General features: G+C 37.5%; 1 protein-coding gene and 1 long non-coding RNA gene across 2 annotated transcripts in view; one reads left to right on the top strand and one right to left on the bottom strand.

The window, feature by feature from the left end:
- LOC118749126 (ribose-phosphate pyrophosphokinase 1-like) overlaps positions 1–23,012 on the top strand; it is a 537,936-nt gene that overhangs the window by 35,488 nt on the left and 479,436 nt on the right. The gene's annotated exons all lie outside the window — the stretch shown is intronic.
- On the bottom strand, positions 18,783–19,944 carry LOC118749198. Its single transcript, XR_004994172.1, has 2 exons — positions 19,892–19,944; positions 18,783–18,883 (listed from the first exon to the last, which is right to left on the bottom strand). It is a non-coding gene; the product is annotated as an uncharacterized LOC118749198 (long non-coding RNA).

The raw sequence follows: 23,012 nt of genomic DNA, 5'->3' as shown, positions 1-23,012 counted from the left end.
TGTTTAATTTCAGCAAAGGAGCTGCTGAATGCATTATTTTGGCTCGTGAGGTCGATGGCTTGTGATAAGAAGCCCCATTTGGAGAGTCTATTAAAGACTTTACCTCGTTTTCTTCGTCCTCGTCATTGACTTCTCCTGCTTGCAACTATAACCATTATTTATAAGTAGAAACTACCTTTTGATAAACATATCGATGGTCCTCTGCAATAAAGACCCAATTCATAACCAAAAAAAAACCTTACTACTGAACAATAACAAATTTGCCTAATCCTTGTGTAATCCATGTCTTATCCTTACTAAATCTTGATGACTGCTTTATAAATACCTAGGAAGGATTAGGTGAGGATTAGAGACATGTGCCGCTTAACAGTAGTAAGTTTTTTTTTTAGTTTTGAGTTATGTCGTCTTGCAGAGGACCATGGACACAAGCATATTACTTCTGTAAAGCCAGCTTCTTTTGTTCTGCCATCTCCTTCCACCATTGCTGACGGGAAGAACTGTAGAATTTCAGAGTCAATTTCTTCCAGCGGTGCAGGTCTTCCGCTCGCAGGCAAACTGCCGGTTCGGTTTTGAAACCTTTTAATTTCTGCCTGCTGTTTTTTTACTGCGCACTTCCAGTCGGCGCAACTCTACAAAAAATATATATTATGACTTCATCATACCTTTTTTAAAAAGCGCTCATATATATACCTTTTTCCACTGCTCGGCTGTTTTGCAAGCTTCTCCAACTGCGTTAAGCTCCACAGCAACGGCTTCCCACACATTGCGGCTGTGCAAGGCGCTATTTGGACCGCCAAAATTTCCCATTGCCACCATCTTGTTGTTTTTCATTAAATCCAGAAGTTTTACTTTCTGAATTTTTGTAATTTTCCCACTTCTTGTTTTTTTCTGCAAGATAAATTAATAAAATAAAGAAACTTAAGATATTTATAAGCACACACTTCACTAATTTTGCTTTTAGCGCCAAATATCACTACACTTAGAGCTGGCGATATAAATATCGCAAGGTATATCGAAAATTCATTTACACCACACTTACAGAAACACTACCTTGCGATAACTATGCAGAAGGGTTACTGCTCTCTTATTTACGAAGACATGTGCAACCAAGATCGTTAACTCGTTATTGTTCGCCACCACGATGTAGAGAGACAGAGGTGGCGCATTCAGCAGTACCGCTACTTTGTTTTTGGCGAATTTGACAGAATCAGCTGTACGTGTGACGTCAGCATAGAATTGTCCGCGATAAGTTTGTTCTCGTTCGAATAGTTACTAATAATTTTTACTAGTTTTTGCTAATGGACATTTTTAACTATAAAAAAATGCAGAAACAATTTGCTAGGAACTCGCGTTACCAATTTCTACTAGCTTAGTGTTTCATTATTCTTCTTTATTTCGATATTTCTGGGCCTAATATTAAATTTTTCGATCTTCAATTTTCTGTTCAAAAGTAGATGAACACAACTACGATTTGTTTACAAATGGTGGCCGCCGCCTTTTTTCGTCTCCTCCATCTGCTCTATTCGTTCGAACGTGACGTCATCACCCGCAGGAATGCGCAATCTTGTATTCTATCATTCTTGGTTCGCCACCAGTGTTGCCGCGAATCATTTTTTTGTGGTAGCCAAATTCCTTTAAAAAAAGGGCTAAAAAAGAGCTAAAAGAAGTCGTTGTGGCTAAAAGTGGTAGCTAAAATTTTTTACTTACATATACATATATAAGTATACACGTAAACATTTTCCAATAAGTAAATGATGGAATAGAAAAACAATGAACTCTGGAAAAAAGCTAATATTTTATCCAACCAAATACCTTTTTGTATAAAATGGGAAATTTACGACACCAGGTTGCTGGCTCCATCAAGTGATTGTACCATCAGGCTCGAAGTATATAACTTACCACCATGCTGGTACAATATTTATTTCTTTACAAATGAGGTCCAGGAAAGATCGAAATGATTAGAGCCGAAATTTCATAATTTTTCTACCATTTTGTTAAACATTGTTTTTTTTTTTTAATTCACAACTGCAATATCGTGAACTTAATCTTCCACAAACACGGCTTTGACTCATATAGTGAAGAAATTTCCGCCACAATACTTTTTACTTTGAAAATTGAGCTGATTTCACCACTCACGACACCAGCATGATGGTACAATCATAAAATTTGCAAATAGTTTTTGAAGTCGCATCAGCAGCTGGTACAGTCACACCACAAGAACATACACGGTCAATCGACTTGATGGGCCATTTAACAAATTAAGCATATTAAGGGCCGTAAACTTATCTATTTTAAACTATAGTTAAATCGGTAATAAATAAGTTAACAGCCCTAACACTTTTACAGTATGTATGTATAAAAACGTAATATATATATATATATATATATATATATATATATATATATGTAGATATATATATATATGTAATATATATACATATATATATATATATCAGTCTTTTTTAGTTTAAAAATTCATCTCTTAAATAAATGAAAAATACATATATAAAATTAAGCATATACCACTTTTTCATGCCAAGTATGAATAAATTCTCCAAACGGCTAAAAAAAGGGCTAAGGGCAATTTTAAATTTATGTGGCCAAAAAAAGTATGTGGTAGCCAAATCTAGCCACCAAAGGACTAAAACGGCAACACTGTTCACCACTATGAATGAGCACATACCTATAATTGATTTGAACTTTATTGATTTCTGTGTTCGTATGGAAAAGTAGCTTATGTCGAAAGGCTGGCTTTAGTATAAATCGGCATTCGCAGCATACGATTGCGAATGACATACGGGCGCTAAGCCGTTAAACAACTTTTAGCAAATAAACGTGCAAGAAATAGTTCCGATACTAGCAAGTCAATATTCTTTTTAAGTCTCATCAAAAAATTCCTTGTTTAAAAAATAAAGGGAATGCCGCATTATACTAAAGCCGGCCTTTCGACATAAGCTACTTTTCCATACGAACACAGATTTATTAATAAAAAATAAAAAAATTAAATTGGGTGGCTTTTTATGATTTTGAACTTTTTTTAATAAATAGACTACAAGTCTATTAGAAATTTTTTCTCTATAAACAAAAAAGTGAACGGTACAGCCTTTGGCAATATACATTGCATAAAGTGGGTTAATACACGTACACGGCTATTGTTTACCCTTTCGGTTTAAGTTTTTACCCCGTATCTAGCTCCTGCTTACCCGCGCTGCTGCGCGCGAGCTGTTCTGCCGCCCAACCCTAATCTACGGAATAACTATTTTCTAGTTAATTTTATAGAACTCTTTTAAATAACTGCAATTTTAAAACTGTTACACGTAAGCCAATGAAAAAATAAAAACTTACTTGTGAAAAGTCCCTCTTTAATATAAAAATAATTTTAAAAAGTTACATCCAGTCACACTATAATTAATACAGGGCTACCGCGTATGACTGATTAGGTGCCTGTGGGCACGATATGCATTCGGCAAGTTGAAGATACTCTAGTAACATAATGTAAAACGTTGCTTCATAACTAATACTGTCCCTTAGTTGGTCAAACATAAAGAAATGTTCATACCTATTCTTATAGATATTAAATATCGTCGCAATTTTCGATTTTCCTCCAGCTAATTCGTCACTTTTGCCTTATGTGTGCCGGTTGTAATCATATCAAGAATTTCGCTTGCTTTTCATCTCTGATTTAACGACGTCAGTGTTGTTGACTTAAATAATAATTGGCCACTATTTCATTGCTTTAGCTATGACTTTTTGTAACTTGTAATATGTTTTATAGGCAATATTGAAACTTCGTAACAAAATTGCAATACGCCATGTAAGATGGAATGTCACGCATATACATAGTACAGGGCTGGCGAACCTTTATACGTATACGTGCCATTATTTCCAAAGAAATATTCAATGTAGCCATGACGGGCCAACAATCATGACATCACCGTTCTTGGAGACATTAATTGACACATAAATCGTAAAAATTTTTTTAAAAGAACGAATTAAGCATCTCTTAAGGCGGATGTTGATGTTGGTATTGTTGTTATAGCGACTACAACAACCCCGCCCAGATCGGTTAATATCTCAGTCGTTGTCGTCGAGCTCCACTAACGGAAGCCCCAAGAAGCGTGCAGCCTTAATGGGGTCGGTCCACAGGGACAAAGGCGTAAGGGTTGTCGGGTTTCGGGTCGTGGGGTGTCTCTCCGCATGCTGGACACTCATTTGGCACATTCGCGTCTAATTTGCTCAGTTGGGCTATTGTGGTTCTAGACTCCCGAGGCAGATGAAGCTCCGTCTCGTCGATGTCCGGTGGTTGTCCGCCTAGAACGGCATTCACAGGTCTGGAGTCTACATAACTCGAGACTGACTCCCTGTGAATGCAGTTCAGGGCTTGTTAATATGCTGGCGGGTCCAGAGGTTGCTTAATGAACCTGTAGACTTCGTCCGTCAGTTCGTAGAGATGCCCCCTGACGTGTCTGGGCGAGGGCTCTTCTGCAAGCAGGTATCTATTTGGGTGACCATCTATGTGGCTCCCAACTAGAAACTGATTGCAGAGCATTGTGTTATGCTCCTTGACTCGGAGCATCTAGGCCTCGTCGTGTAGGTGGTGTTGGGGCGTCATCAGGAGGCATCCAGTCGCTGGCCTAAGTGCAGTTTTTTGTGATGTCTATGCAGTTTTTTGTGATGTCTGTAGCTTCATCCACTGCGTCCTACTAGTCGCCGGCGACCACACTGTTGCTGCGTAATTTAAAACCGGCCGGCCTATCGCCTTGTATGCTGCCCGCAACGTTTCTTTGTCTTTGCCCCAATTACTGCCGGCTAGCGACTTGAGAACCTTGTTGCGGCTCTGTACTTTGTTGACAATAGCGGTTGCGTGCGCAGAGAAGGAGACAAGACTGTCGAAGGTTACTCCGGGTATTTTGGGGTTATTCACCGTCGGAATTGGTGTATCATTAACGTGAATTCCCAGCGGTAGTCTGACCTCCTTCGTCCATGTGGTGAATAAGATCGCAGAGGATTTTGTAGGGGAAAGGGTTAGGCTCCTTGCAGTGCGAGAAAGCTTGGAGAGATACCCGTTTACTTTCGGTCACAGGTCATCAATTCCATTCCCGGACGCCATTATCGAACAGTCGTCAGCATAAGAGACAATCAAGACTCCCTCTGGTTAACAGTAGTGGGGAACCTTTCCCCCTGTTTTATTTTTCTGCGTTTGATCGATTTGTCTCTAAACATTACCGACGAGTGTCGACCACTCAGATAATTCGCCGACCACTGTTTGAGCATCTGTGAGAGAGAGGAGGCCTCTATGTCTTCTAGTAGTGTGGACTGGCTGACGGTGTCAAACGCCTTTGACAGGTCCATTGGTACTAGAATGGTTCTCCCACAGGGACGGTTGCGGTTTAGGCCACGTGTTATCTGCGCGTCTATAGCGTTAAGTGCTGTTGTTGTTCTGTGCACTTTACGGAAACCATGGTGATGCTTCGCTGGGGTCAGTTGGTTCGTGAAATACGGGAGCAGCAAATCCACTAGTCTCTTCGCTACCGGGGAAAGGAGTGTTACCGGGCGATAAGATTCTCCTTTGTTTTTTGGTTTCCCGGGTTTGAGCAGTGGGACCACTGTCCCCATCTTCCAGATGTCTGGGATGTTGAGAGTGGCCATTGACATATTGAGGACCTCCGTTAGGTACACTTCTCCCGCAGGACCCAAATTTTTCAGCATCAACATGCATATTCCGTCGGGACCTATGGCCTTGGAGGCTTTCGCCTTCCACCTGGCCACCTGAACTTCACCGCTAGTGTTGTTGGACCTAAACGGGGTTAGATCGCCGAAACAACAGCCCTTGGTCGGGTAAATCCCGAGTCATTCCGGTACGTAGAACCGACTGTCGTGGGGATTGCTTAAGGCAGATTCATCATTCTAGTTCTGAACTTTTCTTCTCTCTGGGAGAGAAATGCAACAACAACCGCATGGAAGAAAAGTTCTGAACTAAAACGATGAATCCGCCTTTAAATGATTCCGTGTACCTTACGTGGTAAGTGGTAAGGACTCACATGCACAGGTAAATTAAAGTATTAGGGGCATTCTCGCAGTCTTGCTCGTTGCACGGATTGCACGAAAAGTACGAGAGCACCCCATTTCAAAGTGGTAGCATGCATGGGTAACACGCAGCTAAATTCTGTATCAAATACAATAGCAAGATACAGCAAAAAAATTAAGTGAGCGCGATGAGAGGAATGAGAGAATATGTAGCAATTCCAACAAAAAAACAGCTAGCACAGATTCGCATTTATCTCGCTATGATTTTTTGCAAAATATGTGCATGGGTCCAGACCAGTGCTGCCGTTTGATAATTTTCGAGCGAAGTCAACACACATTAGATGTGAAGTGTTTCGCAGTGCCTTGGGAGGAAAAGTGAAGTGATCATCGAAGTGACATGCACAATTACGGATGTGGGGTCCTTCGATTAGGTTATTTATCACCTGATTGGTTAATCGATTATTTCTTTATCACAATAAAAGTAATCTTTAGCCTTTATTAATTTATAATTTATTGTGTCCAGTTCATAGATGATGTTAACACTAAAATATAATTAATCGATTATCGATTCACAACAACAAAGTCATCATCAGATACACAGCAACAACGTCATCACGAGATTCACTTTCATTTTTGCTGTAACATTGAAGATGTCTGAAAACTGAAATATAATTGTTATTTTCGTCAAATATTTACTAAATAATTATGAAACTTTATCCACCCATTCATCTCTGTGCGCTTTACAACTATACATGTGAAAATTAAAATCAAAATGACTGTTTAGCTGAGGGAGAGCGGGAGACCAGGTTTAGAGTTGTGGTCGAGTTAGAGTAGTAGAGGAGGTAGGGATTACCTTTGCGAGTGTTGTGTGTATGTATCGAGCTCAATGAGCCCGTATGGTTTATAGGTGCACATCAAGTCAGCCACGCACTCCATATGCCTGGTATGCGAGAAAGAGAGAGAGAAATATGCGGGCAGGCTGATTAAGCGGTAGCGCAAAATGTGACCCTTTTACCTTGTATCGATTGGGGGACTCCATTGGAGGAGTCTTGATCTAGCTGCCGTAGGCTGCTGTGCAATGAGCTGGGATTTATTCAGGGATGCATTCATGCAGAGCCCCAGTGTGGTTTGAAAGCCGGAGCTTACTACCATGCCAAAAATACTCCGGGAGTGGAGTGAGAGTGATGCTTAAAGGACCGTGTGATAGCCAAGCTGGGTTAGCGTTGACCATAGCTGAAATGCCAGCGACTTATCACTTCACTAAGTTTAGCGAAGAGATATTTGAGAATTGCTTAAAAAATGCATACCCAATTAAGAACGAGCGAATTACTTTTAAACACAAGTGCGTGTGTTTGTTCGCTGCACTTGGTTTTGGGCGGGAGTGCAATACAAGTGAGTGTGTGTGTTCGCTGCACTTGGCTTATGCGGGAAGTGCATAAGTCGCTTAAACAATGACTTCGCCATACTTACTACTTAACAAGAATTTTAGCAAAAGATTGTTGATTTTGGTTAAATTAATCATATATTTCAAAGAAATTTTTATTTATTTTGGAGATACTAAATCTAATGTGTGGAAAGTGAAGTAAAACGAAGTAAAATGAAGTGATCTAAAGTGTAGTGAAAAACTTCAATTGAAGTGACAGCGGCAGCACTGGTCCAGACGTACTTTGCAGCGATAGGAAATGCTGTTTCCCATGTATTTTATTGTTGTGTGTTTGCAAGTTGTGCAATCTGTGCTACGTGCAACGGCTTTGCAAGATTTCGAGAATACCCCTACTGTGAAGATAGCAAACTTAAGCTTCTGCAGACAGCTAATATCCCTGGAATTGAATTCGAAGTATCTGAAACTTTAGTATTGTCATTGTTGGTCAAATTCGATTGGTTCCAACTCTTTTCTTGTTTCGACAAGGTTTTTAGTACATATTCAATTACACTAGAGTCAGCTCCATTACAAGATCTTCGATTTCCTACCAATCAAATTTAGACAGGTTCAGTTTATCAACTGAAGTCACACCAGAGTACATAATAAATTTTACTGTTTCCGATAACTACTTCAATTCAGAAAATTTCGATGAAACTTCTTGATGACAGAATTTATTACCAAAGAAAACTCTTCGGTGCCTCTTGCTCCGTCTGCTTTTTCATTTAAGTTCAGCGCCTTGAAACTTTACGTTCAAATTGAATAATTGCTGCCACAAGCCATAAATTTTGCACCCCACGTATAATCCTCACACCTTCGTTTATTCAATGCCTGCGAAGATATGGGGTTTACTATGTGACTACGACCATGATATTACAACGGAGGCGACACCATGCTTTTCACACAAAGCTTGTTGATGAATGATCCACTTTAACTCAAGAATTGAATGTCTTTTGTGGCTTTTGTTGACTGCTGTTTGTATTTTTGGCACTTCTGAGCTATATTATTGGGTGTGAAAAAGACGTAACAAACATCGTCGCTTAAATTCAAAAACGAATACTAACTAAAAAAAAATGCAAAATGCACTTTTTGATTGGCATGCCTATCATATTTCATCGAATTACAACTCCCACATCATTTTATGAAAAAAGTTATTAGTCACGACTTTTTACCTTTCAGTCATGATGCAATAATGAAAGGTGTTGTACGTTGTGACAGCTCGAAATCGAACTACCTTAGGTCAATATTGTATTTTGGAAGTATAAGAAAAACGGATCTTTTGTCCCCCTATCTCATATGGGCTTCTCGTGCGCATATATCAGGTTTGATAGCTGTTGACTATACCAATAATGCCTCATACTCAGTTTTTCTAGATCAATTCGTGTTCTCGATTCAAAAACCTGAGTATAGCGGCCAAATTCTTTTCTCAAAATTTTGAAAATTCTTCGTTTTTTGACCTATGTTTGCTTTGCTGTAATTTGGACAGAGAAATGCATTAATACCTTTTTTGATTAGAATGTATCGGTTTACCTGTGTTACCACTATAAAAGAGATTATGTGTACTGCTGTTAAGTCCATGGATCTGATCACCTCTGACCCACGGCTCCTGGATTAGGCTGACGTCGATGCTTCCCTCTCCGAGCAGGATTGACCGATTATCTGTCGCACATATTGAGTGCTGCAGATTAATCTGAACACACTTCATCTTCGGCGGGGGCCAACATCACCGATGTGGCGTCCTTCAGCAACTGGCTCGCATCGTCGACCTCCTCTGTGTCGTCTTCATCAGGAGCCTTGTCGCCTACAAAAATCTTCATCTTGGCCATGCGGATGCCAAAGAGAATTCTGTTGTCCGCCTTTGACAGAGCCTCAATAGATTCTTCGCAAATGGCCAAGAGAAGAGGTCTGCTGGTTTTATTTGGCTGCTCAACTTTTATAAGCTGCCAGTCTGCTATACACGGTATGTGTTTGCTGGCGAGCTTTAGGCGCCTTAGAAGTTTCTCACCTGGTTCCACCATGGGGGGTAACCAGATACGTGCACGTGGCCTCTGAGGGACGTCCTTAGCTGGAATCCGCCTTAGTTTAAGGCCTACGAATGCTTCGTTTTTTTTTAGCGACGCACTCAGCTAAGAAGTCCAAAGAAGCTTGGTCCGCGCCTCTGATAACCCTGTATCCTCGAAAGGATCCAGAGGAATCAAAATCCGGATGGGGACCCGCCGGGTTATCGAGGACGTAGTCCATAACGAGACTCGATAGCTTGACGTCGATCTCCACCCAGTGGTTCTGCATACATACCGGAGTCTTCCAGTTTTCGTCGACTATGGCCATCAACAGACTGTCTTTGGCAACGTCACTAGAGTGGCGTTGCAGCGGGTTGGAGTCAGATGAAGAAGCCTGTTTAGGCTTCTTGCTTTCTCCGCCGGTAGTGCTGTCGTTGGTGGAACGATTTCTCTTTTGAGATTCGCCTTTTTCCTTTTTTTCAGGTGGATTGGGGTTTTCAGATTGCGTCTCTTTTAGGGAGCTCTCATATTCCTCAACCACCTTTTTGTAGTATTCGACCCCCTTCAACTGATAGGAGCCGCGTGGAGCCGAATTGCTAGATATTTTATCTAGCATGTAGACTGCCCTCTGGAGCGGCTTTTTCTGATTTGGTCCAGGGACTTCTTATGTTTCTTTTTCTGCCCTGCTCCCGCCGTCGTTATACTGTGGTCATGGCTGGTAGCGATGCCTGGCTTGGCATCCTTAGATGTGGTATGTTTTGCTGCTTCTGGTGTACTATGGTTGGTACAACCAGGAACACTTTTGATTGTCTCCTGGCTGGAGGCAAGAAGGGTGGCCTCATCGGACTCTGTAACAACGGGGCCCGGGTACCGATAAGGAAGTGTCCAGTGTTCGTTGCAGTGTTCGTCATCAGTTTTGTTTCAGTTTCAGTTTGTGTTTGTTGTTTATGTTTTTTTGTCTAGATCGTTCATATTTGGTCCCACGAGTATGCACGGAAAGGGTTCGTTACTCGTCCACAGAGCCGGCATACGTAGAGAAGGCACTTATACCTTCGACCTTGCCCGGGCATCGGAGCGGACTGTTCGCGGCCGGCTATTCATTATGCACCCGCTGACCATTCAGCCATCGGCACGGGTACCTCAACACCTTGGCTTAGGGTGTTGCTGGTGCGGCTATATCCACATACTTTCCTACTGTTAAGTTTACTCACATACCAGTTCGGTTTGTTGGCTTCCCTCACGATTGCAAAGGATATGAAGCTTTCCTCTTAGTTCATCACGATCTGGAAGCTCCCTTTTGGAATTTCCATGTCGTCATTTAAGCCCATTCGCCACGGCAAGACGACCAGCCTTGAAGGGGGCATATGTATATACATCAGGGTGTTCGATTATTCGCCTTTTTTGCAAAACCGGTTTTCGCTATGTTGGTATTAAGTCATGACCATAAATTACAAAAAAAAACTATTAACAGTATAAGGCAAAATAAGTTCAATGTTTTTTAGATCAAAAGTAAAATAAACAAGTACTTTAAAAAGAAATCTTTAAAAACAAGCTCTTATTTATTTATTTATTTCACATGTATATACAATAAGACATGAAGTCTTTTCAGTGTACTTATTTGAAAGTTCAATTACAAAAATTTATTTCCAATTAACTATAAATACTAAACTTAAGCTAGCATTAGCAAATTTACAGGTTATATCCTTATACTATAGAAGAGGCAAAGAAAAAGAGGTGAAAGATTACTATCTAAACAGAGTTGTAACTGCTATTTTGAAGCATCTACTTGATTTAATACATACAATTGATAATGGTAAGAAATTCCACAGCCTGATGGCACCAACGAAAAACGATCTGGAAGCTATTAATGTTTTATATTTGGGAAGAACAATATTATGTGAGCGAGAAGGCTGACAAAGTTTAATTTTTGAATAAGGTAGCGAGGCTGACGATATCTAATTATTTTGAAAAGGAATAGAATATTTCGAACATTAAGGTAATTTTCCAGACTAAAACCTAGGATACTTTTAGTATAAAACGAAATCATACTTTCGCTTAAAATATATAAATCTTTCGGCATTGTTTAAGGCTAGGTTTAATTTATTTTTAGATTCGCTATCAACACTACCATATACTACTTTAGAGTAAGATATCGGAGGAACAATAAGGGGCTGTACGAGTTTAAGTTTTGTGCTGATGGGCAGAGAGTAACATGTTTGCCACAGATTTCTTAAGGTGTAATATACCTTCAATATGATATAATTAATGTGGTCTGTGCAACTCAAATGGGAATTTATTTTAAATCCAAGGCTAGTCACTACAGATTGAAGCTTGATCTCTGTATCGTTCAGCACAATTAGCGACAAACCACTCAGGTCAAAAGAGTCGTGCGCTATTGGTAGTGCCTGCGTTTTAGCAAAGGTCATTTCCCTTGGCCCAGATGGAAGTTATTCTTAGGTCGTCATTTAGCCTGAATACTAAGTCTTCCCCAAGACCAATAGGACGTGAGTAGTAAATCCGGGTGTCGTCAGCGTAAAAATGGATAGAGGCATTTTGACAGCAATGGACAATGTCATTGACAAAAAGTGTAAAGAGTATCGGACCCAAAATTGATCCCTGAGGTACACCAGAAGAAATTGTACTGCGTTTCGAAAAGATATTTCACCATTGCACTTGTTGTACCCTATTCGATAGGTAGCTTTTCATCAAATTTACTGATGTCGCGTGAAACCCGAAAGTTTTCATAGCAAAAGTTAGTTTCAATAGCAAAATATCGTGGTTTACAGTATCGAAAGCTTTAGAAATATCCAGTATTACTACACTCAGAAAAAGGTTTAGTTATAATTACCAAGATTTGGTTATAGTGACCAAGTGGCATAGTTGGATATTTCGAAATAAATATCTAGTTCACGAAAGTCTGCAATTTACTTAAGACTTCTAGTTGGGACAGATGTATATTTGTTAATAATTAAAAAACGACCACCTTGAGTGGACAATATTGTTAGTTGAATAAAATCATTGTTGAGCAAATATAAACAATGCTTTGGTTGATACAAGTTTTCAATTAATTTTGTGAACATGCTGTAGACGTGAATCAGCTAACCGTTTATTATTGGGAAAAAATTTTCAGTCTGACACAAATAAAAATATACTCGATGGTTGTTGTGTTTACTTTCTTCTTTTATTTGCATATATTACGCATAAAAAATACATACATATTTACATAAATAGTTACTAGTGTAAATAATACATATGTATATGGTGGTAAGAATTTCCTAAAAAAGAAACGATGAAGCAGGAACAGTCGTGTGAAAACCCAGGTCAATATCTGCTGGAAGTGCTGGTTTAAGTATACTGCTTTCCTTTTTCCCTGTCTAAATAGATACTATCAAATTATAGTTCACATGAATTATATATCCACTGAGAAAACTCAGTTGGCATCAAACTTTATATTTTTAAATAACTATGCGCACACCGAAACAACTCGCGGCGATGGCAAAACTGAAACTGAGACAAAAAAGTCTGGGCTTGTCATAGCACCAGTGTTGCCGTTTTAGCCCTTTGGTGGCTAAATTTGGCTACCAAATTCTTTTTTTGGCCACAAAAATTTGAAATTGCCCCTAGCCCTTTTTTAGCCCTTTTCAAAATTTATTCATCATTGACATTAAAATTTTTTTTATGATTTTCATGAATTTAACTCTTCGCTCATAAAGCGAACGCCTTTCCTTTAAGGCAAGTAAACATATTTCTATGTATGTTCCTTTCGTTTCTAGGCCGTTATCTTATCCGTTAACGATTTAACTATACTTTAAAATAGGTAAGTTGGGGGCCCCTAATATGCTTTATGTGTTACACAAAAAGTTTTTTTGTTGAATAAAATAGTAATTCTTTTCAGAGTTCATTGTTTTTCTATACCAGTAATTATAGAAAATGTTTGCGTGTATACTTACATATTTATACTAGCAGTACCCCGGTGTGCTTCTCTACACCAAATATTTAATATATTCAAAATTTTTTATTCTTTATTTTAAATCTTAATCCAACAGATTTGGATATACAAAATTTTTTGTTTTTCCATCTTGGGTATGAATAAATAAACAATTTGGAATGCCAACTCTTGAACAGGCCACGTATAGCTACCAATTCCAGTAATCTACCACAAATAGTTTAAGAGATATACCAGATGAAATTTTTTGTTAGTATGGGCTGTGCCACGCCCCCTTTTCCGAATTCGGGGAAACTTAACACAAACCATCTGCATAATAGCCCGACTATGCCGTATAAATTTGGTTGAAATCTTGCACTTATTCTTTATATATAAGATGTGAGGTGCCACGCCCTCTTTTCCAATACTGCCCATTTTTATCCATGAGTATGGAATTATTTGTTATACCTCTATACCAACTTCCAGTACTCTACCACAAATATTTCAAGAGATATACAACAAAAAAATTTTAGTTAGTATGGAAGGTGCCACACCCCCTTTTACGAATTCGGGCAAACTTCACATAAACCATCTGCATGATAGCCCGAATATGCCGTATAAATTTGGTTGAATTCGGTGAAGCCGTTCTCAAGTTATAAGCTCACACCAAAAACGTGTACTTATTTGTATACATAAGATACATACATATGCCACGCCCCCTTTCCCAATTTGGGAAAACTCCACATAAAATATCTGCATGATGGCCCGAATATGCCGCATAAATTTGGTGGAATTCGGTGAAGCCGTTCTAAAGTTATATTGTCACACCAAAAACGTTCACTTATTTTTATATTTTGTTAGTATGGGTGGTGCCACGCCCCCTCTTCCGAATTCGGGAAAACTTCGCATAAACCATCTGCATGATAAATCCAATATGCCACATAAATTTGGTTGAATTCGGTGAAGCTGTTTTCAAGTTATGAGGTCACACCAAAAACGTGCACTTATTTTTATATATAAGATGTAGGTAAAAAAATTTAGCTACCATTTTTAGCCACAACGACGATTTTTAGCCCTTTTTTAGCTGGAATTTAGCTACCACTAAAAATGTTTCGCGGCAACACTGCATAGCACACACTTTTATTTCTCTACCTAGCGCAGTGATCGACATGCCATAGCTTACTGAGCGCTCTGTGACACACGCGTGTCTCACCCATATACAAACAGCGGTAGCGGAGCAATGATTTCCACGCACACAGTGTCATTCATTGAATGCCTCAACTTAGATTTGGTAAGTATGACTAAACCATATGTTGAAAGAAAGCTTGTATGTATTAGCAGAGCTTAATGACATCCTTTTATGAACGATACGTTAAGTTGAATGGAATTTGTAGAAATATGCTTCAAAAAAATATTTATTAGTATTTACCAAACCCTTCAACTAAATTAACGATTTGGTGCAACCTAGATGAATATTAGAAGCTTTAATATATCTTCTATATATATAAAATAATAGCCGTTTTCGTTGTTCGTAGTTAACTCAAAAGCTACTGCATAGATTTCAGTAAAATTTTCAGAGGTTAGAACTTGCATATATGGTCCTATTATAGGCTACCAGAAAACTCGCTAGATGCCGCTGGGATCGAGTTATTAATAAAAATCGTATTTATGAACCGATTTCTTTTAAATTCAAAATGTAAGCTACCAGCATGATGTCAAAAACGTTTACCAAAAATAGACCTGCTAGGTAGCGCGAGAGTCGAGTTATTTATAAAAGTCGTATTTATGATACGATTTCTTTCAAATACAACAGGTATAGTTTCAGCATAATGGAAAATACGTTTACCGAAAACGGAGTCGCTAGGTGGCGCGGGAGGCGAGTTATTTATAAAAGTTGTATTTAAGAACCGATTTCATAAGCATGAGGAAAAAAGCACTTGAGAAAAACGGACCCGCTAGGTGGTGCAGTCGAGTTATTTATAAAAGCCGTATTTATGAACCTATTTTATTAATACACATTCGAAACGTTTATTACTTTCATAATGATTTTTTTCATTGAAACATATCTCGAGTTTCATCTTCCCTGAACCGGTTCACTTTTCGCTTTTGGTTTCCATGGGGGGAATCAAAATTTTCGCGTGAATTTTACTCGGGCAAAACTCAGGATAAGGAAGATTACATACATAAAATGATAGCCATTTCCGTTTTTCGGACTAAACTCAAAAACCACTCAATAGAGCCCAGTCAAATTGTCGCAGGTCCTATTATAGGCTACTAGAAAACACGCTGGTGGCGCTGGAGTAGAGTTACTTATAAAAGTCGTATTTATTAACAGATTTCGTTCAAATACGCAGCGTGACTACCTGTATGAAGAAAAATTCCTTTGCTAAAAATGGACCCGCTGGAGTTTAGGTATTTAGAAAATCCGTATCTTTTATAAAATCTGATTGGAATTCATAATGCGTATTTATTTCATGACAAGCAAAGGTTTTGCAGAAAAGGCACCCAATGGATGGCGCTGCACCTGAAATATATAGAAACCCCCACGGGGTTTGCTCTGTTTTGGCCCTATGTTTATCTTAAACGTATTTACTTTTCAGATGGCTAAATCAAGGGTGCGTTTAACTATGCATATAAAGACCGTAACACTGTGTAAGCGTGATCTTGCATCTACCTCCGATTGACGAAGTTGCTCGAGGCGGCCGTTATTACAGCAGTAGGACTCAAAGATTCGACCACATATGTCCAAAAAGGAAAACGATAGGTATATCAATGGCTTCATTTGAACGATATTCAAGAGATCACACGACTCATTTAGCCAATGTACGCGAAAACTTTTCATCCTGTGGGGCAGCGAGGATTCTTGGCCTTCCTATAATTGAAAACGCTCATCTATGCTCTTGAGTTTCCGTATAAGGACTTTTATTGGTTTCCATGGTACATCGGACCAATGCTGAAGTTACAGGATCATAGAAAAATATTACGCACGCTTGGCAGAGATCTCAGGCAGAGAGAGGTGGAAATAAGACCATAGGTATTACATCGAAAGGGATTAGTATTCCATATGAAATCACAGCGCCACTATTCTTGGCATATGTGTGGGGAGGATTCCGCTTTTTAGTCGTTTCAATTTAAACTAAAAATGTTTACTATACAGACTGCTTTTGCTCTTAAACGCTATTTTTGAATTGGCCAACGCAAAAGATCTTATTAGGCGCCGCGAAGCAAGCGGGCATTTTCTAGTTTAATTATAATTACCAACCCATGGTAATAGTTCCCAATCCTTGGTAACAGTTCCCAAATATTGTCAAAATTCAGAACTAAATATCTTTACTTGTCGAAACTAATCCTTTTTCTCAGTGTAGTATGGTAAGTAATTTGCTATCAAAGGCGGGGCGAAAGTTATCCATTACCTTTATTATTGCTGTTGAACAACTGTGATTACATCTAAAGCCAGATTCAACCTCACTTAAAAGGTTATTTTCATTCATTAGGGATGCCAAAATATCAAGAAAATTGGGATCCCGAGATTTCGGGATATTTTTTAGGTAATCCCGGGATCCCGGCATTTATCCCGGTATTCAAATTGAGTCATAAATTTTATGAAGATGAGTAAATATTCAATATCTGAAAGCATTTAAACATACCATTAAATAAAACTATTTAAAATTCACGATAAACTGATTGTAAAACTCATATATCGCTAGCTTAGAGTGAAAAGTTGCTAACTTCACTTTTAATGAAAAATCATGTTTTGATATAGGAGGCTAGATAAATTAAAATTGCATCGTTTCGAAATGGGTAAAGGTCCTTGTTTTATGTTTTCTCGTTTATATTCAATGAAAGAAAAATTTGCTAAGGCCAAAAAAAGCTCCGAAAATTCGATAAGGCCAAAAAAGTTCGAAATCTTTTAATAAATATCGAATCCCTCCGATTCGTATGGAGTTTTGCTTTGCTTTAAACAGGCAAAGTGTTGTATTCAAAGTTTTGCGAAATACTTGAAGAAAATGGCTATACGAAGTTTTTTCCTCTCCTGTACAATTTTTAAATTGGTACTTAGCAACTTTGCACTCTACGCTAGCGATATTTGTTAAATCAGAGAAATTTTAATATAAAACATTTTTTTAATTGTATAAACCATGTGATTAAGGAACGTATACATCACAAATAATAATGTAAATACCAGGTACTTTTGAAATTTCTCTAAACATGTTTATTCTACTCTATAAAGAAATGGCGAATGGAGAATTTTTTGCCATTTTTTTTGCATTTCACTAGAAATTTTGAGGGTGTACGAGTCAAACGGATCTCAGAATCGGATTCAGCGGTTCGAAATACATGTTGGTAGTTGGATCTGGTTAAAACATACACCCCTTTTTGTGCCGGTGTTGTTATTATTGCACTTAAAATTTTTTTGTAAGAGCAGCAAAGCATTCAAATCGGAGTCTTCTAAGCTAGACCTGCAGTTTTTACATACAAAACCTACTGATCAAAAACATATTTCGGCATCAACACTTTTAGGCTGAACTGTCAAATGGTAGACATAATCCATTTGAAGATAATGACCCCTATCTCCACCATTACAAAATATTTGAACGTCTTTTACCAGCACGTTGGTTAAATTATAAGTTTTTTGATTTGAGGAAGTTTTGAGTAGATTGATCTAAAAAATTATCTAACTTTTCCTTAAAACTCTCTGTTCGTTTACATTAGCGACGCTATGAGTAAGTTCAAAATCTTCTTCAAAAAAGGCTCAGACTACAATTTAAAAGTACAGTTTCAAGCATTTTGTTAATTGCAGTCAAAACGGCATTTTACAAATATCATATTTCAAAATTCATAAACAAATTCTTACTATCAATTTGATATTTCAAAATTTTCGGGACTAATGCAAGCAAATCCCGGGATTCCCGGGACGTCAAAAACACCGGGATCCCAGGATCCCGGAATTGGCATCCCTAATTCAGATGCAAGACTATTTGTTTAGAGATACATTTTTCAAAGACTTGATAGTGCCGACACAACACTGATGGGTCTATAGTCATAAATTTTACTTTTAGGAATCGGAATAACATTTGCCACTTTCCATTTGTTTGGGAATGTAGAAGAGGTTATAATAAAATTTATTATGTTTGTGAGCGAGGGAAGGACGTAGAGAAGAATCAGTTTTAAAAATCACAAGCTAATACCATCCACACCAATGGAATTCGATTTTATGGCATGGATACTCCTTACAACTTCATCTTCAGTGACTATGTACATCACACGTAAATTCAGAACCCGATTTCGAGATAAGATGCTGATTTATCACATACGACGAAGGATTTGTTTGCTTATTTATCCCAATAAAATAGGAGTTCATCACATTGGCATCAACGGAACAGGTTTTTTTATCCTTATCGCAGACTCCCATTGATTTAATATTTTTCCACAAAGCGTATTTTTTTTGATTGATGTAGTTTTGTTGTTACTTTATTCCAAAGTTCATCCGTAGGATTCCGCTTCCAATATCTATAAGCAGTGTTTCGCTCTTTTATAAGGTCTAGAATGGTTTTAGTAAACTAAGGCTTTCTTTTGAGGCATTTCATGTCACGGCGGCCACCTCTGTGCGCGACCTCTCAGGATTTGGATGAAAGTTGAAGAGATTGAAGGTCTAGGTGACATGAATATACGTGCAGCATATTTTGCCGATATGACGTAGGGTTGTCTATTTACACGAGACTTAAATTTTAAGAAAAAGTCATACATACCTTTCTTTAAAGTGCTGTATCTTGGAAACCTTTTAACGAAACTTAATGAAAAAAAATTATTTCTTCCGTCAACGCGCTTTTATTACAATAAGAATTAAAAAGAAAAAAATTATTTATTGATTTAACGATTCGTCAAATGAGGATATGAAGCTCCCTAACTTGATGTTATTTAACCTTTTAAACTAGCTTAAAATAGGATTAAAGTAATTGGCCAGTAGTCATAGTCGAAATAAAGTCCACTGAAAAGTTAGTTACAGTTATTTTTTACAGGAATTTGTTGTAACATCAGGTTTTGAAGACTTGCTCTAGCTGCTAGTCTCTTAAAATTTCCTCCAATCACGTCGTAGGCAGATTTCCCATGTGAACTTGCAACAAAGTTCAATTCTGCCATTTCCTTGAAGGGATTTTCATGATTCCAGACCTTTAGTAAAGTTAACATGATTTATTCATATTGTTTTTGTTTTTTTGCACACCCTTCCTCTCTCAAAAATATACAATTTCACAAAATTTCAATGCCTATTTATCATATTGTTCGAGCGTTAGACGATCATTTGGGTACTTAAAGTTTATATTATAGACAATGTTTTTATGTAAAAATCAAATTTTTTAAAAATTCTGTAATCAAAAAGGAAAATGTTTACTTATTTTTTTTTTGTTTTTTTTATACGTTGCACATTAAGGTAAAAAATTTACAATTAAAACCCATAATAAGACGGGATAAATACTTTTTTTCATTAAGTTTCGTTAAAAGGTTTCCAAGATACAGCACTTTAAAGAAAGGTGTGTGTTCAGCCAAACTCAAGCAAAATGCTTCTCACTGCGGTAAAAATGTAACTGACTCCACATTCTGTGGAGCGTTTATTTATAATACAATTATTAATTCTAGGTTACATGTACATGTAGTATGTATGTATGTTTGTGTATGTATATATTTCTTTATATATATATATATATATATATATATATATTTGTATTTACATTTCTATTTGTTACTGATAACTATGAGAACCTAACCCATGCGACTCAATCGCAGTATCGCTTGGGTGCATAATGCGTTTATGTACATAACATAAAATGTCAAGTGCGTGTGTGTAAGTAAAAGATTACTTCAGATGCAAAGTCCATATACTGTGACCTTTGCGCTCTTCCAGACAAACACTTGAATGATTTTAGTTACATACACAATATGCATAGCACATCTGCTTGTATATATGTAGCTGAATAAATACAAGATTCAACATACTGCCCGCGTTGAAAGGCTTAAATCTTTCAACAATGAATTTCAGAAAATTATTTAATTAGTAACAAACCAAAATGCATTACTTAACTTAAGATGTGTTGAAAAGAGACCGATGCAAAAAAAATTTAAAGGTAAACAAATGTATTTTGTGGTTGAAAGAAGTTCATATGTATGTACATGTTTTAATCTCGTACAATTAAAGCAGAAAGTAGGAGTTTTTAATACATATTCATTTACTTATGTTAAACTAAAAAAATATCTTAAGTTATGCATGGGAGAACAATCATGTTGGGTATACGCGTTGATGATATTCGCCACAGCTTTTTGGCGATGATTATAACTGCTGCAATAACGACGGCAATTAGGATCCAAGATAGGGTGCTCGAAGTGTACTGCATCAAGTGATGGAATTCAAAGTCGACTGGGAATCCCATTACTCCTCGCGATCTTGGGATATTTTCTATTTTATAGGACTCCATTTTTCTTCTTATTTGCAGTTTCTCAAAACCTGGTAATTGTTGAGATAAATTAACGTTTGGTATAAAATAGGTTGTATTTGATGTGTACATTTCGTATGCCCATATATTTATGTTCGTAGTCCTTAAGTAGCAATTTGGTTTCAAACGTAAAATCCCTTCGCCATTTATATTAACTTTTGATCTCTGGCCATTGCATGCAACTTCAGCTGAAACTTCATTAGCTATTAAATACAACCATGTGTTTTCGGAATGCATTTGACTCCAATAATCTTTTCGTGGCAGAATATTCAGTATGCAGGTTTTAGCAACTTCTCGTTGGTTTGTGAATAGCTGTACTACACACTCGGCATCACAGGATGTATTTGCGGACATAATATCAATTTCGCCATTTTCTCGCAATGATCGAAACTACTATCTGCTAACCCATAGTACATCGATTTTCTATCGTCGATAATAATGTACTTAAACGCAGTTTGAATATTCACGAAACATTCAGAATGGCTTACTGGGTATGTCAATATTGAATACAGTTGCAGGCTTTCTTTGTTCAATAGCGGAATTCTAATGTTGAATATTAGCGTTTTTTCTGTCGTTCTAGTGCTTGTTCTTGCTATTCTGCTCTTGAAATTTATGTAGCGGTAATACATTTTCAAAAAAAATTTCCTTTGGAACTCCAAATCATTCCAATAATATCTTGCTGCAGCTCTTTAAAGGACGAGATAGCAATTAATGCAGTAGTTATCACGCTCATAGTTGTTTCTTGATCTATGTTCTTGTTTATTGCGTTTTTAAACGTGTGAATGGAACTGTTAAGGAATTTAAAATTTTTCCAAATCACTTCGTTTTCTTGTTTCATTACATCCACAGTCCTGTCTTGAATCGATGACTGATTTAGGTAAAGCTCAGCTAAATATTTTTCATTTTGGTAGCTTTTTTCGATTTTCTGCGATAGCTCCTCAGCGTGATCTTCATCCAATACCCCATATAAAGCGTGCATCATGCTTGCAATAAAGGACAACGGTGCTGATCTTTGCAGTGTCTGCAATCAAGATCAAGGAATTAAAGGCCTTGAATTCAGTATTGCCTCGATTTGTGTCATCAGGGTATTTAACTCTTCGAATGTTATTGTGCCTTCGGTTACTCTAAAGAAGTGCCTTTTCACGCTATTCACCGCGGCTTCCCATAATCCGCCCATGTGTGGCGATTTAGCCGGTATATTTATCCATTTAATCTGCCTTTCTCCACAAAACCTTTCTAATTCCTCGGTATGAGTTTTATTTATAAACATTTTATAAATTTCGTTTAGACTATTTGCTATCCAATGAAATTGGTGCCGTTATCTAAATATATTTTTATTGGGCAACTTTGCCTGGCTACAAAACGCTTCAAGGCACCTAAAACTGCTGCAGAGCTAAGGTCCGATGCGACTTTCAAATGTACTGCTTTTGTTGCAAAACAAACAAATACACATATATAGGATTTGTCGAACTTTTCCCTCTAATTTTATGGTGAATCTGTATTGGGCCTAGGAAGTAAATTCCTAAATTTAAAAATGGCCCAGTTTTAATTACCCTGTCTTCTGGTAAATTTCGCATCAATTGGTGTAGTGCTCTTGGTTCAACCTTAAAACATTCGTAGCACACCCTTACTATTTTTGTAGTTAATTGTTTACCACGCAATGGCCAGTATATTTGCCTTATAATTGCTAGAAATCCCTGAGGTCCTACATGTAAATGTTTAATATGAAGGCCTTTTATCATCATATCTACATATTTGTCTCCATACGGAAGGAGAATCGGATGCTTTGCTCCAAAAGACATCTTGCTGTTTTCTATTCTACCTCCTACTCTTATTAATCCGTCATTATCTAGGAAATGTTAAAAATGTTTACCTTGGACATTTTTAATAATTACGTTTAAGGCTATTTTTCTATATTCTCCCCAGGAAAGCAACTCTGTTTTCTTGCAGAGTTGAGTAAATTTGTAAATCTGAGCAATTACATTCTGAAGATTATTGAAATCACTTATATGATTTATTTTGTCCCACAGGGAATCTTTGTTTATTAGATGAAGATGATAATGAAGGTGATCTTCATCGTTTTCATCTTCATCTTCATCTTTATCTTCTTCATCTTCATCTTCATCTTCATCTTCATCTTCATCTTCATCTTC

This window comes from Rhagoletis pomonella, unplaced genomic scaffold (genome assembly GCF_013731165.1).
Source record: "Rhagoletis pomonella isolate Grant_MI unplaced genomic scaffold, Rhpom_1.0 Rhpom_scaffold_00014, whole genome shotgun sequence".
Taxonomy (NCBI): Eukaryota; Metazoa; Arthropoda; class Insecta; order Diptera; family Tephritidae; genus Rhagoletis; species Rhagoletis pomonella.
Note: the sequence above shows the minus strand (reverse complement) of the source record. Positions and strands in the feature narration are given on the sequence as shown.